Genomic DNA, 19,908 nt, shown 5'->3' with positions numbered 1-19,908 from the left:
TTTGCTTTACATAACTTTCATGTCCATACATCTCTAAGGCCTCTGGGATCTGCTGGAGAAGGCGCCAGAGATCACAAAGTTAGAGTTACTATTGTCAAAGAGAACCAGAGTGAGACTCTTTCCAGACCAGGCGTGTCTTAACATAAGGCTCGTGGTCCAAAACCGGCCTGCAGGAAGCTCCAGTCTGGCCGCCGAGCCACCAACTTCAGAAAAACCATTTTATTTTTTAAACAAATTTCTTCGGCAACAACACTGAGACCAGAGCTGAAGTATCGGTGAAGCTGCGACGGAGGCTAACAAACTAGCATGAGCCTTAAAGCCATGCTGTCGGGTTGAGTTTGGAAAAACACCCATAATGCAACGGCTACATGCAAATCTTTTGGGATATTTCACTGTGATTTGCACGACAAGGTTTAATTAAAATTGGCTTCATTTTGAGATTTTAACCGTTATTCGGTATAATTAGTTTTTTTGTCACAATGTGGACATTTTCCACCCGTATAGCTTTGTTCCACAACAAAGAAAAACTTTCAAGTTTGAATTCAAAAGTAATTGTGGCACTATTTATCAGTTTGGCCACTCGAGCTCAGAGGTGTCAAACACATGTTAGTTCAGGGGTCAGGCATTAAAACTTTATTACCGTATTTTCCAAACTATAAATTGTGTTGGGGAAAAAAAGCATCATGGAAGAAGATGAAAACCTATATGTCATTTATTTTTCCATATCCAGACGCGACTGCACCATAAATCAAAAGCAGGGCCCCTTTAAAGGTGAGGCTTCGGGCAGTTTATCATTTTCTTTAACAAGCCCTCAACCTGGGAGGAAGCGAAGCCCCGGGTCTCTTCTGATATCTCCTTTGACCCCCCCCCCCCCCACACACACCCCCCCCAACCAGGTCAGTGGCCAATTCCTTCTCAACCTTTTGCCCCCTGAGACAGCCAAATTAAGAAGTTGAAAGTGACTCACATGATCTACATGCAGGGAAACACGCCCAAGTTCAGAGGCGATTTCCTGATCTCGTCCATCGTCGAAGCCAGGTGTGTCAAACTCCCGTCAGTTCAGAGGTCACACAGTCCAGCTTCACCCCGAGGGGGAGGGAACGGTGAAATAGTGGCATAACAACCTTTGAATAACCTTTGGTGCAAAATACAGCGACGTGCAAAAATAATAACGTCTCCTGCAGCTGCTGCACTCGGCGTTTTTAGAAACTCACCAAACTACCTACCAAACCAGCCTCAAAGCCATAATGTAGTTATGGCTTTGAGGCTCGTTTGGTAGCTTTCATGGCCGCATCACAGATTTCTCGGGCCTCGTCTACACGATGACATTTATGGAAATGAAATTAAAATCAAAATGCATTTTCGCTTCAGAAAAGTTTTGAATTTCCACAACAACCTTCTGAAAACAATGTCCGTTTCCACAGAAACGACAATGAACGCTGAAACGATGTAGTTCCCATGCCAGGCCACTAGTTGGTGCTGTTGTTTGTTTCAGTAATTTTAAGTAAGTAAAAGCGCCGCCTTCATGTACACAGACCCACAAAACGCAAAGTGCCGCTTTTTCACATGGAGACGTAGTTACGTAAACAAGGCCTCAGCGTGTCGCTGCTCTTAAGAAAGTTGTTTCGAGAAAGAAAAACAATGTTTTCTTTGAAATTTTGACCATTTGCTCTGTGGTCTGACCGGATTGGAGCCTCTTGCGGGCCGGTTTAGTCCCACGGGCCTTTCGTTTGACCCCCCCCCCCCCCAATCCCCCCCCTGCTCTCAAGTGTTTTGCTTTAGATTGAGGCCCGAGAGTATTTCATGCAAACAAACAACGCTTGCACAGACTTTTGCAACAGCAAAACAATTGGGCTGCGGCGTCCGTACAGAGCGCCTCCGATCGGGATGGAAATAGACGAAGCCGTGAGTGTAAACAGCGGACTTCCGTCGGCCCGCCGCTCCTTCGGTGCCACTTGATTTCTCAATTCTTGGCACTCGACGGAAACCATTAAAATGTGTTGTGTCAGTAAACACTATGGAAAATGTTGGCATCCGCCGAACCTCCACCCTGAACACTCATATACACACACAACACACACACACATGCCCAAGCGTTCATCCATCTACACACACTTAGACAAAAGAAGTCTCCCTTCACTCGTCGTTCATAAAATAGGTGCATTTGGCACAAGAGCGGAATGTTTTATTACTCGCATGTGTAAAAACACGAAGGGTCTGCTCCGCGTCAGAGTCGCCGTTGCGATCCGAGGCACAGCCAGGACTGCTGACTGGTGTTTTTTTTTTTTTTTTTTTTGCACCGCTTCCTACAGGTTTTTCCATGACGGCCGGCGGCGGCGGCGGCGGAGGAAGAGCGGAACACGCGGCCTCCGCTCTGGCTTTTTTATGATGCTGCATCTCCATCCCCGAGCGAGCAGAGGCGTGGAGTTGTTGGTTCAGGAAAACAAAGTCACGTGCTGGAAAATGAATCAGGGTGCTTCCCCTACACCCCCCCACACCCCAATAAGCGCCGCCGTCGGCTGTCGGCCATTAGCCGAGGCTGGCTGCTTGAGGCTTTACGAGGCTTTGTGGTCGGGAGGAAATGAAGCTGTGAGAAGCCGGCGTTCGGCCTTTGTTGTGCGCTGGTCGCTCGCCGTGTTTGCACGCTCACCCGATTGCTCCACCGATGTGTAAGGTGTCGCCCACGCACGTCGACGGGGCATGCGCGCAGTCCTCTGCCGAGTCAGCGCTATTTTCACAAGCCCGTCACCCTTTTTTGTCTGCGCCCCGATATAGCTCCCATGTTTCATTGCTTTTGTTTCATGTTTTTTTTTTTTTTTCATTTCAACCGCTTGGCTAATGCTAACACGGAGCGGTATTAAAAGAATAACAGACTGAGATTTACGGGCCGTTCCTGCAGACGCATGGGCGTGAGATAGCAGGCTGGGTTGTTACCGTAACCAGGCCCCGTCATGACGCCCCGGCATGGGCGGCGAGCGCCCGCCAGACTCTCCGTGGAAACGTGGAGGTCCTCGATCAAAGGACGCGCCCGTTTGGAAATTAATAGCCCGTCGAAAGAACAGCACAGCATGTCGGCTGGCTGAGGTTTGATCTTCTGAGAGATGAAAACCTCTCTCTCTCTCTCTCTCTCTCTCTCTCTCTCTCTCTGAGCCTCACTCGTCCCATTATGCAGTGACCTCTGTGACCTCGCTTTCAGCACCATGGAGAGCACATGTCCAATCTGACACTCAAAAAAAAAAAAGTTTCCATTACACATCTGAAGTAAATTAATTCCCAGAAAGCAAACAAGCTCAACGTGCTGGGCGTTTCAAATGTAAGCAGTTTCCTCTTTACCACCTTTTGGTGACATCCTGGACACGTCAGCAGGACAAAACACACATTGGTGATGAACATGTTGAAATCGTTTGCAAAAAAACAAAGAAACAATTGCTACAAAAAAAAAGGGAACAATCTCAATGTTGAGAGTCAATTTTAATGAAATATTCTGGTGCAAAATACAGTGAAATGTCCCATAAAAACTTCTCCTACAGAATTGAATTGAATTTATTTGGATTTTCCTCATGTGCATACAAAATCCAAATCTAAATATATATTAAGCATTATGATGACACAGAAAAGTCATAAAAGAGACGTCTTTCCATTGGTGTCCTCAAAACAAAACATAAAATAAAATACGAAATAGTGAAATAGCTGTTCAATTATGCATGGTGAGTTTTATAGGAGTCATCTCATCTCATCTCGATCCCGTCTGCCATTTTTACGTTTGCGTCCCTCATCAGTTGCAGGGACATTAACCCTTCCATACCTGCTGCTCCTCTAAACCGGACATGTTTTTGTTGTGCGTCACTTCCCGTTATTGCCGTTGTGTGTTTGTGCTTCTGGTTTGTTTTTCACTCCAAAACAAGTTGCCCCCTTCGATATAATAAAGATATCCTGTTTTCACCTCGAAAATTGATATTCGAACGTACATTTTTCTCCGAGTTATGTGAACGCGAGGAACTCCGGTTCCATCTGGTCCAGTAAAGCTGCTAAATGACCGCCAGATCAGACTGTGGTCACGCTGGGCCGCCGCCAGGTGTTTGTGTGTGTAACTGAGTGTCTGTGGCGGCGTGGAAAGCTGGGCTATAATAATAATAAGTGCCTCCAGCAGCGTCTGACAATAGTGACCTCCATGTAAAGCAAAGGGGGGGGGGGGGGGGGGTGTCATTATATTTTCTGTCATAAACAAATGGATCATTGTGTTAAGAAATGCCCAGTAGTCAGTTTTTCTTTACTGTTGGCGTACGAGAGGAGCCGGCGAGCCAGCCGCTGACCGTCGGTGCAGAAACTGGAACAAATATGTCTCAATCGAAGCTCCGGTTTCAGGAAGCAGTGGAAATATTTAAGGAGAATTCAACTCGCGCACACCAAACTTTTCTCGGAGCCTGCCAAGACGAGAAGCCGACGTGACGACCTCTTAGCAAAATGGTTCCGAATGAAGCTAGTAATCATCTAATTCTCATTCCCAACCAAAGGGGGCCACCGGAGATTGAGTGAGTTTGTAAAAAACACCCATAATGCAACAACGAGAAGTATTTCTTGTTTTTTTTTTTTTACATTTCTCTGTATTTTGCACCAGAAGGTTTCATTAGAGTTTTATGATTGTTGTCATTTTTTTCTGCAGTAATTGTTTGGTTTTTGTGAAAATATCAACATTTCCATCACATACAGTCACTATTTTACCTGTCCGGCATCACATTTTTTTTTAAATGCCTTAAAAGTAGGTGAAGCTGCATTTTCCTTAATTTATATCACAAAATTTCTAGGTTTTAGTGTTTGCATTAAAGGATCAAAAAATGCTGGAGCATCAGAATAAAGAAAAAGATGAATCGGTCTTTTAGAATATGACTTCATCAAAACAATCGACCAAATTCGTTTATTTTTTGAATGAAGGTTTGAAACTGCAGATTGGAGCAGAAGCAGTCCAAACATCCAGAGTGTAAACCCAAAGAGGTTATTTTCAGAGAAAAGGAACTATATTTCACATCCCATATGTTACGAGGCTCCTTCAACTCTTTTTTTGTAATTGTAGAGTAGTTACTTTTTTTTATGGTAAAAGTCCGGCCACGCTGATCTAATTTATGTTATTCTGTACTTTCTGAGTCCTCCCGCACCTCAAATCAAACCGAAGAATCATAAGAAAGAAAGAAAAATTGATGTGACTCTGATGTTGATTCTCAGTGGCGAGAATATCCGCTTTGACTTGAAAAAAAAACACAAAATCACAAGGAGGCAAAAAAAAAACAATGATCCCAAGGTCTCAAGGAGACGAGATATAAAATCCTCTTCAATCTGCCACAGTTACACAAACAAATGACCACAAACAGAAGAAAAACAAACAATAAATTACTACAAATGAAATGCAGACGCACTAAAAAACACTAAAAAGTACAAAGAAGACCAGACAGACACACAGAAACACAAAGTGATGTGCAAAAAGCTCCACAGTTGACAGAAATACGGCCAAATGAACACAAAGAAACCTGAACCATATATCAATGTTGCGACATCTGAGAAAGAATTACAGCCACTTAGTGATATATGGAGACCTGGAATGTTGCAAATTGACCACAGAGACAAAGGAAATCTTTACCGAGACGCTGAATGGTCGAGAACACGCCTTTTCTTATCATTTACACCTCAGTCGGGAAGAATCCCTTTACATGTCAGTTGCCATGATGACAAGAAGAGATCATTTACACTGTTATACTAAAATATCCCCGACGAAACAACATTTCATCACAATCTTTTAAACCTCCTGTAATTTCTCCAACGAACCTCCGGATTTCAAAATCCTCCCACCGCCATCTATTCCACTTTTACTAACTTTCCTTGTGGGGACGGGTGGATTTTAATTCAATTCAGTGTTTTCTTTTCAGTTTGGATGTGTTCCTATATGTCCCCCCTCCCCCCTCCAGTGCTCCGGAGCCCGACGGCCTCCCGTCCCACATGCTTCCATTACGGGACTTTAAAGAAGTCGCGAGAGACGGAATGTCAATGGAGTTAAAAAACAGGAAAGACTGCGGTTGAACGTACACTGGTAGACATGCAGGCATGGGCAGGCATTGGCAGACGCACACATGCATCCGTGCAACCACACGCAAGTATGTGCGCAATAGCACACTCATACACACACACACACACACTCACATATGGCCACAGATACGCACATGCACATGCAGAGGGAATCCCCATTAGAGTCATGCAGCAGCAGCCCTCGGGGTAATCCCTGGATAAAATGTCTCGGGATGAATCGGCTCGGTTTCCCGATACGACGTGGCGACACCTGGCCGGAGTCGCGAACAACAGCGCTAATCCCCCCAACGGCGTGCAGCTCAGTCGGCATTACCGGGATCAAGCCAGAGGTTTTTCCCCGTGCCGACGACATTTTCTATCGGTTGGAATCGGCGGCTCCGATCTGTGACGTCGCGACGCTGCAGGGAATGAGTCAGACCAGAGGAGGTTGAGCCGGGACAGCGTCAACATCGGCTAAATCAGCGTCGGCTCCCAGACTTCCCAAACCGCCAGCAACAACAGGGAACACGCCCAGAATGGAGACGAGCTGGAATGTCATTCATATGGTCCTGATTTTTTTTTTTTCTCTCCCTGTCACATGTTTGACGAGACGGGCCAGCTTTCGTAAGATAGTTGTTACCGACTTGGTTCTCGCCAGCTGCCCGACTGGTTGGCAGACAAAACGAGGTAACACTGGGAACAGCGAGTTGCCCATCGTACCCTGTCCATGTGTGGGAGTGCCCTTGGGCAAAACACTCAACCAAAAGATTACCGAGGTGATAAAATGTGCTAATTGAGAGTAAAACAAATTGCGCCTGAGGGCACACCGCCTTTCATAATCATGAATCCCTGCAGAGCATGGAGGAATATGCGCTACAATCTGGATATTGCCGCTTTTTTAAACAATTAAAATGACTAAAACTACAATGAGAAGGAGCAGAATCGAAATTAAAACACATGCATGTGTTTGTTTCAGAAAAGTTTCACGTTTGCACAACGTTCTGTCAGTTTCCACGCAAATGCCAGAAACACTGAAGACGATGATGAACCACGCACAAGAGGAGAAATATACACTGTAAAACTTAACGATGGGAGAACATGGACATTCGAGTGGACAAGTTGGACTTTCAAAATAAAACTACCCAGGAGAATATGGACCTAGTCATGCCACCACGGAGTAGACATTGTTGTGATTGGCCAGCTCCTGAGCATGTGGACACATTTTTTTTTTTATTTTGGCCGTGATACGTACGTATGACCAGTCGCAGCGTTTTCCCCACGTTTCCATGGAGACAGAATCGGAGCATTTTCAGAAAGTCTTCTGCAACGCCGAGATCCGTTGTCGGGGAAACAAACACCTAAAAACGCCAAAAAAAACGTTTGTGTTTTCCACTTTGAAAACGTTACAAACGGAGCCCGAGTCTGCTACTTTGTTGCGCGAGTTTAAAACGGGCTCTGTTACTGACTCGTCAGCTCGTCGGTCGGCGCTTTGACCGTTTGTTTATGAGAGCTTTTCCTGATTGACTGATTGACTTGTGGCTTGCGGGGAGACGGTCATGGCCGTCCCCCAGCTGGCTGTTTGTGCAGATTGTAAATATTATCGTCTCGATAATCTCTGCATTGTGTTACGGCTCCTGGAGACAATACAAGCGCCGATCCCACTGCAGATTTGATTTTCGTACAGCAGTTGCATGTTCCACGCTCTCTCTCTCTCTCTCTCTCTCTCGCTCTCTCTCTCTCTCTCTCTCTCTCTCTCTCTCTCTTGAGTCTGTGTTTAAACGAGAGGCCGATTGCCGAGGAGTGAATGGGAGGGTAATTTTCATCTCAGTCCACATCGAGGACCGAAACAAGTCACTGCAGTTGGAAAACGTTGCTTTTAATTGTGGCTTCTGAACCACGATGTTTAGTTTTCCATAGCTTGAATGATAAAAATTTCCCCTTTACACTAAAGAGTAAATTGATATCATACTTGGCAATCTGTTTGAGTCTTTGCAACGTAGGCTGCGATGCATTAAGGTCAGATCTTTATCTCCATCTCGCTGCCGGAACGCATGCTTTCTGATGAGAGAAGCGGTTTTCTATACGGCTGCGATCGCAGACGAACCGCCCAGACGAAGCTCGCAGCCACATGCTCTGTCTGTCAGATCCTCGCGGCTTTAAATCTATAATCCCTGGTCATTAAAGCCGCTTCCCGCCGGTTTTCCCCCTTCAGCGCCGGGAACTCGGGGCCCGTCGGCGAATGTTTGGACGCGTCGGGAGACGAACTCTCGCGTTGCGCCACTGCGGACGGTGAGAGCTGAGAGCCTGCCAACCATCTGTCTGTGAATCGGCAGCTTCGCCTCACAAAGGCAGTTTGAGGATGAGGAAAATGAGTCGAGACGGACGGCTTGACGGAGCGTTTATGTTCAGGAATGTTAAATGTGACCAGAAACATGATGGAAACGTCAGTCAGGCTTAAACGCGAGGGGACACCCCTCACATATACCTTGTTTTTTTCTGTCTTAGACAAGCAGGGAACAAAACGGGTTAATCGGGTTTATTAAAAAAAAAAAAAAAAATTTGCTTCAGTTGAAAATGTGCTTGGAACAAGACCAGCAACGATGACACATGAGGAAACTTTGAAAATAAGTTGAAGAGAATGACTCTCCAGTTGAACTAAAGTATCAGCCGTGGTTATTGTCAACTAGCAGCGTCTTCAGGTCAAAAACGAGGTCCAGTCCTTCACCTTAGCGAAAAATGGCAATTATGGTAATAAGAATCAACCCTGCATTGTCATTATTATCGTTAAATTGATCATTTTATTCATATTTTTTTAATTTTTTTGAAAGAAACTGTGCAAATGCGACCTGCGTCAATGTGCCTTTTGTTATGACAGTCAAACAGGCAACCAACCAACTAGCCAACCAACTAGCCAACTAGCCAACTACCGGAGGGAGGCTCCTTTGCTCTCTGGAGGAAACAAAAGGCCAGAGTGGAAGCTGGAATGTCTCAAGGAAGTTATCTAACTGAATCGAATGTTAACACTGTAATTTAAATGTTAGCGTGGTAAATGTGTGTGTGTGTGTTAGTGTGCAATATAAAGTGAGGAGTCACCAGAAACGTCACCAGATAAGCTTGAAGTCTTAATTTAACTAGCAATTGGAGCGCTGAGTCAGACAGGAAGCTCACAGCGAGCTTCAGCAGTGCTTGTGTTGCTACTTTAGGTCGTGTTCCTGGAAACACACTCTGACGTTTTTGTAAACTGAAACCGCTGGTTTGTATACAGATGATATCAATTTACATCTGTGCCGAGTTACCTCTGCGCGTCCTTGTCTTCAACCCCTCTTCGGTGGATTCGCGGCCCGTCGTCGTCGGTCCAGCGTGTCTCTTCATGCCATTTTAAAAGAAGTGACGGGACGGGAGTTCTGGCTCCTCGCCACTAAAACAGAGACGCCGGAGAGTGAAGTGACGAGATAAACAGGCAATTCGTTTTGCTCCACATGTACTTGTCAACGTTGTTGTGACCAAAAGTCTGCGGAAGAATCTCCGAACACGAGAAGTTGCCTCTGTAGCAGCGACACACACTTCTCAGTTCTGTTCGCCTCCTTCGGAAACATGGAAAAAAAAAAACAATGCACTGTGCAGTTTCCTTGTAAAGGTCAACCTGTGGGCTGCTTGTAAATACTGTAATAATGTGGCTTTGTGGCCTCTTTAAAACGTCATAAAAATAATAGAGCAAATGTTAGGAGGTCTGCGCCCATGCACCTCAGGGACTTTTTACTTTTCGTCTTTAAAAAAAAAAAAAAAAAAATTTAATTCACCAAATGGGCAAGAAATATTGTGTACATGATGCCTCATGTACCAGCTCAGCAGCAGTTCTCATGGTTGGAGGCGGGACGGGCGGAGCACTGTGTGGGACTCCAACAGGTGGAGGGGCGGAGGACGTAAACGGAATGAAGGGCTGCTGTGTGATCAACCACACTTCTTTCATTCATTCATTCTTTCTTTCTCTCTCTCTCTTTCCTCCCTTCCATCTGTGTAAAACTTAATTTTTATTCCACATTTTAAAAAAATGATTTTAGGCCCCTTTTACACTGCGGAGGACTAAATGTGCCAAAATCAAATAAATAAATAAATACACCATTAAATGCTTGCTTAAATGTGCCATTAACGTAATTTTGAAAACAATTCAGTGACGAGCTTACAGCAGAGAAACACTCCAACTGGCTGGTGCTTTCATTGGATGATTAAAGTTTCACGGTGCATCACTTCCTCATGGAGGTGACCTGAGCCGCGGGACGAATGAAAAGAAAGTCTCCAAGTTAATGAAACTATCAGTTGTTAACAGAAGGAGAGGGACAGACTATAATTACTCTGTCAACTCTCAAAATGTAATTATTGTTTATGAACAACATTGTTCGTGTAAGGTACGGTCGCTGACAGAATCTGGTCGGTGCAGTTTGACTCCGGGCTCAACAAAACACGTTGAACCAGAGAAGCTTAAACATGTTCAAATAATAAATGACATTGAGCTGCACATTCCCACTGTGGCCTTTTATTTCTGCACCTTTGGCCACCAGGTGAAAAACAACCCTTGATCAAAACTTTAATATTAATATTTATTATTATATTAAATATTGAATCACGATCAATCACATTGAATTTGCAGAACATGAATGCGTAATGCATGGAAACCTTAATTTATTACTGTTTCATCAGTCTTGCACCACATGCGCGTTGCCCGTGTTGATATTATGATAAATTTGCGATATATTCTGCCGCCCTATCGGGACACATGGCAGCCAGTGTCACGGTTCACGTTTAGTTTCTTGAGTTCTTTTTGAGATCGTGACTCTGGTTTCAGGCTCCTTGACTTCCTCTCCTCATGTCTGATTGCTGTTCCAGACCCTGACGTGTTTCACCTGTGCCTGAGTGTGTGATTGTCTTCACCTGGTGTCTGTGGTTTATATCAGGGCTCTTCCTGTGTGTCTTGTTTGGCCAGTTCACCAGCGTTCTGGTGCTGCTCTGTTGTGAATAAATAAATGACCTTTGGCTTCACTGTTGTAAATGGACTCTCAGAGCATTCACTGCATTTCTTGGAAAAATCCAAAGGGGAGCAGCGGAGCACGTGTCCAATTGTGTCTCCATGTAACTCCGGCCAAAGTGGAAAACTTTGAGCACCGGGGCTCACTTCCTGCAACGTTACAGCCGCGACCTGTTGCTGTCTTTCATTTGCAACCCACACTTGTTCCAGAGCGGCAGACGATTCCAGCGTGTCGTAAACAACAGAAAAACGATCAGCCCCTTGAGCAGAGAACTGACAGAACGGAGACTTGTCATTCTAATGACGCCCATGTTTTTCCTTCGCCTCCAGTCGTACTTATCGGGTTGCATTATCTGTCAGGCATGGCCTTTTCTGGAGATTCTTAAGCAAGTCCACAGTTGATTGCAGGTGATTGGCTGCAGCCGCCAAAAAAAAAAAAAAAAAAAAACGGTCTGAAATCATCATTTGTGGTTTTGTCACTTTGATTGCGACTGAACGATGAGATTTACTCGGAGCCCCGCGCCGTCGCCGCCATCGTTCCTTTCGTGCATTTCTTTTGCAGATCGCGTTCCTTTTATTTGTCGGGAAGCCGTGACCGTTTTCTCCACAAGCTCTTGCGTGTCCGTCCACTCCATCACCGGTTCCTTCTTTCACCCCGCGCTCGCCTCGTGACCCGACATTGACCTCGGTGTTTGTCAATTTCTGCTCGTAAACAAATGGATCCAATGTCCCACAATATCTGCAACCCGGAATCACACCCCAAAAAAGAGAAAACAATTGCGTGTTAGTTATTCAAGCTATACATTTCACTGAGAAAAGGGTCAAAACCACATGTCAAATAGCAAAAAAACCCAAAAAAAAAACGGGGAGATTTTATAGCATTAAAATCAAATACCATGTGTAAAAAAAAAATCATAAAAGGACACAGTCACCTCTGTGTTGCATCATCTCTTCTTTCAACAACACTTAAAGTGTTTTGGAAATCATGAGCGCCGCTGTTATTTTAAAAGTCAAGTGTTTGTCTCCTTCGGGCTCATTTTTCTCGTTATTTTGTTTTATAATGCATAAAATATTTTCGATGGAACAAGTTTGCGTGACAGGTGGGTTAAACACGCGGACTCTTTCACTACACAGCTCAGCTGCTGGAAGAAATTCGGTCAATTTGGGGATGTTGAAGTGAGGGAGATACTTTTTTGGAAAACACGTCATCGTCCATCTATCTTGTGGTCACAGGCAGGAAGAGCGGATCCAGCTGACGGTGAGAGAAGAATTTGAACAGTGCAAACAAAAGAAGATGTTATAAAACAAAACAATATAATAGAGAATAAAAGTTTTAATTACAACGCACAATTTATTTATTTTTTATTTATAAATGTAACGGAGCAGAAAGAAGACCAGCTTGTATACTCTGGTACTTTATCTCAATTAATCTTTTCCATTGAAAATGAAAAGCAAATGGCAAATATCAAACAAAATGACCCTCACTCTATTGATTTCAATACTATCGATATTAATTGAACAAACACTGTATTTCCCACTGTTTTTCCCAAATTTCGCAACAAGTTATTGACATCAAGCCATTTTATTGAAAAGAAGTTTTCCTGATTCCTTTTTGACCACATCCAACACCTGTTAGCTTTTCCCCAGAATATAATAAAGTGGTATCATCTGCAAATAGAATACATTTTAGGTGTATAGGTAAGATAATGTATTTAGTATATGCATGGAAGAAGAGGCAAACTTCACACAGAAAAAACCCTCAATCCAGGCTTGAACTGTGATGACAGTGTTTAGATTTTCCCAAAACGTTTCATGTGGTCTTTGTCTGTAAACAGGAGAGCAAATACAAGACAGTGACGAACATGGCCCTGTATATATGACTCTCACCTGCCACTTTATTAGCTACACTCATTAAACTACTCATCAACGCATTGACGTTTATTAGCCAATCCAATGTATTTAGACACAATAACAGGAAGTATGAATCGATGTGTGGAGGCTGTATGTTCTCCTTGTGTATGGGTGGGTGGCTTTCCTGCATGTTTTGGAACTGGGATCAAATAAACCGTGATGCTCATCCTTTTGGGATACGTCATGTTGGTGGGACATCGTTTGACCATTTTTAAAAATGACTTTGTACCCCAGAAAACAACAAAAAGTGTTACTCGCCCCAATGCCTCTGTACGGAGCTGACAGTGTTTGTCCGAGTCCGGGCCGTTGGTAGCTGAATGTTATATGATTGTTTGCTTTTGGGGGCGGAGCTTAGCCAAAGGTCAATTAAGACAATTCAGTTGGCAATAAAGAGCCAAATCTGGTACCAGCAGGGGGTACCTAGTAAAGTGTGTGAAAATACAACATTTCTTGGTACAATAACATTTTAATGCTGTGCAGTTTGTTCCCGGTAAGCACGGTCTTTTTTGTGATTTGACCATCATTGCATTTGGAATTAGGGTTACAAAAAAGACAAGGATGTTTGACACACACACACACACACACACACACACACACACACACACACACACACACACACACACACACACACACACTGTTACACAACAGAGAGAGCTAGTAAAAACTCCCACCCGCTGGTTTATTGACAGGAGATCGTGCACCTCTGCCAAACATCCTTTTACCAGAATCCAGCGTGACCCCGGGATGGGGTCAAACTCAAGTACGCTGCTTATTGCCGGATAAACCAGCAGTAAGACCGCAATTATGAGCCGGCGGCGGCGGCAACGCGTGTACGTCGCCAGAGATGCGTCGCCTCAGAAAGAGGAACCCATTCTTTCCTCGCTGATCCCTCCGGCTGATCGGAAAACAAACATGTCGTCTGCATCCGTTCCCCCGCAGCCACCCGTCAGGTCGTCTGCTGCAAGACCACGGCAGCGGTAGCGGAGAAGGAGGGAGGAATCCAGGAATCGACGGCCGTCTGTCTGTGTGGCGTGGCGGGTCGACGTCGGCCTGGAAGACGATCGCACAGAAACACACGCAGGGTAACTCGCATGCGGAGGCACTTCCACACACAGACAGCTGTTTGGAATTACGTGGCCCGGGTGATGAACTCACTGACAGCGCCTGCGACTCATGCAACGTTCGAGGAGAAACGAGGACGTGGGAAAACACATTATAATCATAGATTTCTTGCTGCCCGGCTTTTGATGTGTCTCCACCGCGTGTTGACTGCTCGCGCGCTGTTTAGACCATAATCTAACTAACAGGTATCTGTTTTCCTCCAAATCTGTCTCCGGGGCGCTCTTCAAGTTGCAAAATCAACAAAAAAGAGAAAGGAAAAAAAGAATGCAGCTCACAGGAAAAATTAAATCGCAGCAGGGAACGTGGTTTGAGGCATCGATCAATCTCACTCAATGTCGAGAGTTTTTCCGACGTCGGTGGACGTGTGAGATCTTGCTGGAGCTCGACCCTCGCGGCTTCGGTTGCCCCTGCTCTTTGTGCTGGATGGATTGGCATCAGTCAGGACTGATATTTGGAAATTATAGAGGAAATAAACCAAATGGACTATTTGGAGAAAAAAACATACAGTGCTGTGCAAAAGGGACCAAAGTGAGAACGCCGTCAAATGTAGAGGTGTTTGTGAGCAACGGTGCCCTTGAGGTTGAAGAAGTGGACTTTGGGGGAGTCGTCTGATGTTTGTTGGTTCAATTCCCTCACTTGTCACGTTTTTAGCCAAAAACCCTCAAAAAACACATGAAGGGAAAATCACTCCCAAAAAGAATTTTCTCTTTCCTCGAGAGCTACGCTCCGCTTTGTGGCCCTCAAAGTCAAGACCACGTCAATTGAATGACCATAAGAGGAATCAGTATTTATCGTGATGATCCGAGACAACTCAATTTTCTTCGTAAAGATGCAATGAAGACGTCTACTGTTCAAATTTCTCTGTTTGATCCAGACCAGAGTCTTTTCAGGGAGTTTCTGAAAAACCATTTAGTTTGGGCGTCTTCGAAAGCTCCCCCGGAATCTGAATCAGATCTAACAAGCGATCGCTGAGGACGTGACGTACAGCGCAATGCATTCTGGGTAGCAAACAAACAAACTAACTACACGAATCAGAATGAACAGACGCAGAAAGAAAAAGTTGGAGTAGTGAGGAAGAAGTAGTGAGAAAAACATGGAACCAATCAGATGTTTTCTTGTTTGTGTTGCATGTTTGCATGCATTTCTTTGAGGTCGGTCTAAATTGTTTGCACAATACGTTGGCCTGATCGACACGCTAATAAGTGTCCGAGTGTCTTTTTCATCCAGGGAATTATAGACTTAAAGGATGCGCCTGCAACCTGAGCTGAGAGCGCTGGATTTACCGCGCTTGAACCACTGAGACAGATTGTTGACAAAGGACTCTGTGTAAGTACAGGACTAGTCCAAGCGTGTTCTATATCATGTCTTTCACATTTACGTTTGGAGGAATCTCAAGTGGAGCGCAAACTGGAGGGACCTTCACCAAATAGCATGGGATTGGAAGGTTCAGTTGACTGGATGTTTGAGGAGCAGAGGAACGCTTCCCAGTCAACAGGTTGGTTTTAAATGAACACGGGCTGAAATATCCCACAAACCAGCAAGGATGCAGGGGAAATACCTTCACCTCAATGAGAAATTCTAACCCGGTCATCCATGATTATCACTCCAAATTCCCGGAGAGGAATTCTGTCGCCGTCCTCCCCCAGGCGGAGCCGCATGACGATACCTGCCTCTGCGGCTGCCGAGCAGCGCGGTCAGGATTAGTTTGTGCTGCAGTGATGTGGTCACCGTGAAAAGGACAAAATAACACGGTTGATGGATTTAATATCTCCAGGAACCCTCGAGAAACCTACAGTGCGGAGCACCTTTCCGACCAGGGATTACCACAGTGGTTTCAAAGTCTGGGAGCATCACGGAGAAGAGCTTTAACCACACTGACAACAGTGATCCATCTCAAGTTCTGCGGCTTTGTTTTCTTCTTCTCATTTATATAACAGGTCCAATAACAATCCAATTACAAGAATCTACAAAGACAGCATCATGAACTGTCAGGTGAAGTTGAGGAATCTCCTTTATGTGTGACGCTGTATAAATACGCTTACATTTTGTGAAGTCTACTGTTTAGACACGTGTTTGAATGGAGACAGCTGACCCATCCACATGCTGCTCTCCCTGACATCATTAATAAAAAGAAAAAAAAAAAACTAAGTCTGAATCCTGAGTGCTTTTAGATTCTGGGCTTTCACTTGGAGCTTTGTCCGAGACTTAAATGTGACAGAAGATTGCTCACTGGATCTCATTTCCGTCTGTTTAATCCCTCCTTCAGGCAGCACGGCTCACAGTTACTCATCCTTGACACGATTTCAAGGCGCTATGACAGATTTCCAACACAAACCAGGCAGCACACATCTTGTTTTGTGTCTTATACGGTAGAGCTACGACGAGTCATGTCACCTAACTGTGGCAGGGATCGGAAGTGTTTGATTAGTTCTTGTTAATTAATTAAAGCCACAGTGAACTTCATCACGCCGATTTACAATCTGATCGCCAATCAGCACAAGCCAAGATATTTGTTTGCGAAACCGTGCTCGATGTGAACAAGAGTTTGAACGACCAAATAATATGGAGCCATTCATTCATGCACTAGTTTGTTCATAACTGTCAGCAGAAGTTCGGAAGCTTCAATCCGTCTTCAGCTGAATGATTCTGCACAAAGCATCGGTTAAGTCACAAGAACAGTTTGATGCTTTCAAATTTTCCTGCTGCTTTGCTTCACGCCCAGCCAATCACATGAACCTGTTTCGTACGTTGGGTTGACGTGAGAGAAATTACTGGTTTGGGACTTTAGTATTTGACATAATCCAGGATGTCCCTTATTAAGGTTTTTAAATTGTCATGATTATTGTCAGATTTGGTTTCACGGACAGCAAGATACATTTCGGCCCCTGGAGATTATCGTACAGAGAAAAAGACACCACCTCAGGACGCCAGACTTTCGATTTCAAACAGTTCTTTTGGAGGTGTTGGCCAGACGACAGACTGGGCTTCACGCAATTGGTCAGTGTGGGAAATGACGTGTTGTTCTCAGCCAGGAAATATTCTCTTGGAGGATCGTTGTTTTTCCAGACATTATCTGTATCCTTGACTGTATCAAGCTGTTTCATCAGGTTTAATAAAGAATGGGTTTGTTCTATTGTCCGAAAAGACCCAGATGGCCAAACGTTACTTCAGCGCCTTGGAAAAATACATTCTATTCAAGCCTTTAGGCCTGATATAGCAGAGTAGCATAATCATTAGCATTATAAGTGTAATATTCTTCATTGGCCTGGTCAACAATACTAAACTACTGGTACTGAGTAAAGTCATAGTTACTGCGATGGACACAGGCATCGTTATGGGAAGTGCTGGAAGTTAACTTGCACAACATACACCTTGTCAGCTGTTCACTGTTCAGTGTGCCTGTTGTTGACATATTTTGGAAAGACTGTAAAGTGTGAGACCAAACTAAACTAGACTGCATTCCAGATTTTTCCCAGCCGGCATCCAAACCAGGAAACTGCACCACAAGTGTGAAAAGTGCCTTGAGGTACATGAGTAACTGGAAGGTAATATTGTTATGTTGGTGCATGGAGGAGGTAGCAGGTTTTATAAAAGCCTTTAAATGTGTGGGTGTGGTCTCTGGTGAAGATATATTTTGTTTTTGTCAGTCTATTGGTTTTGCTTACTTTCTTATCCAGACAAAGGATTACAAGCTATATATGACTTTCAAAGGCTTATTATTATCATTATTATTATTATTATTATTATTATTATTATTATTATTATTATTATTGTGGATATTTCTCTGCGTTTTGCACCTGAATGTTTCATTAAAATTGGCATTATGTTGAGATTGGAGTAATTTTACACATTAATTGTTTGGTTTAACACCCTAAAAACCCTTTAAAGTTTAAATTTAAAGGTTATCATGACACTTTTTTAGTGGTCTGGCCCAGATAAGATGACCCGAATTTGGCCTCTGAACTAAAATGTGTTTGATACCCCTGATCTTTCACCCGTGTAAACCTATAGCAGCATAACAAAGAAAATGGATTATCCAAGCTATAATCTTTATAAAATCGTACTTTAAAAGCTTGATCTTAAAAGAAGAGACTTTGTTAGCCAGCGGAGCTCAAACTCTTTATGGAGGGAGCTTACTTTTTCCATGGTCAGTCAAGATCGGCCATTCGAGTGGACAGACGACCAAGTTCGGATTTTAATTACTGTGACTGTCAAAATAAAACTCCCAAGTCCCAGGAGAGTATCGACTGGGAGACATGACACTGGAAGAGACATTGTTTTTATTGTCTATCCACTGGGCATGTGCAGAAGAATTATTCACCATGGCCGTGGTGACCAGGACCAATTCTGCTCCCAAAAATCGTGTTGTCATGGAAACAGACACCCATTAATGCAAAGAAAGTTTAGAATTTTAACTCTAAAACGTCGCTAAACAAGGCCTCAGTCCAGAGTGTATCCCGTCTTTGCCGACAGTCGGCTTGGATCGGCTCAGATGTCCTGAGTTGCGTGAAACGGTTTACGTTTTGATTTGTCACACAGTTTAGATTTTGTTGAGACCAATAATTTAATTCGGATTGAGCCAAATTTGAAAAATATGTTGTTCCTGCGATATCATGCTGGATCCAAGTTGCCACTTTGAAGGTAATTTTAAAAGAAAATGAATATTTAGGCGCTCGCTTGGCAGTGGCCGCTGTATTGTTCACGTCTTATTTTGCAGCTGTTTTGATACAAATAACTCAGATTTCAACGTGACAACATAAAGAGGATTAATGCTGAAGCGGCCCTTTGTGTTGCCTTGTTACCTGAAAACACACTGTACTTAAATCCCACACTCCAGCAGTTGGCTTTGGGTTTGATTCTGATCCAGTAAGTGTTTGTTCCACGGCCAGTCAGAAGTAGGCAGTAGCTTTACTGTAAACACAATTATGCTAACTGCGGCAAGATTCAGGGACCACATGAAGGGAAGTCGACTCTCACGCAAAACACTCGCTCGGCCGCTCTCACACACCATACTTACTCACTCACTTACATGCTCATAAAGCAAAAAAAAAAAAAAGAAAAAGAAAAAAAAAAGGCCATTTATCCGCACCTGCAATCTCACGAATTGGACCCACCGGCAGCTCACATGGACGCACACCTACACACCATAAACAACTTCCTCTGTGGTCAGAATGATTAGAAAGCACGCTGAGAGTGGAACAAGGGGGCCGGCCCCCTCACGACACACACACACACACACACACACACACACACACACACACACACTGGAGCCACAACACACAGTGGAGGCGTTACACACCAAACACTCCACAGGAGGCCGCGATGCTGGTGTCCAGCACGTCTGCAGGAGCACGGAAACACACTAATATTCTGATAACCGACTGACTGCACGCAAGCATTCGCATCTTTTTATTAATTTTTTTTTAGCAACGCGCGCACACACACACACACACACACACACACACACACACACACGCACGCACGCACACGCACGCACACACACTCACACACACACACACACACACACACACACACACACACACACACACACACGCACACACACACATGCCCAGTGTCTCACCTCAGGCATCTGTTTGGTCAATAGTGTCATTTACAGAATAACACATCATTCTTTCCACTGTGGGAGTGGGCAGGGCTCTCTTTGGTTTCAGAGTCACTGTACTCCCTCCGGCCAACACACACACACACACACACACACACACACACACACACACACACACACACACACACACACACACACACACACACACACACACACGCGGAGAGCCGCACGACTG

This window comes from Blennius ocellaris (genome assembly GCF_963422515.1).
Source record: "Blennius ocellaris genome assembly, chromosome: 6".
Classification (NCBI taxonomy): Eukaryota; Metazoa; Chordata; class Actinopteri; order Blenniiformes; family Blenniidae; genus Blennius; species Blennius ocellaris.
The sequence above is the reverse complement of the archived record's forward strand: the minus strand, read 5'-3'. Positions refer to the sequence as shown.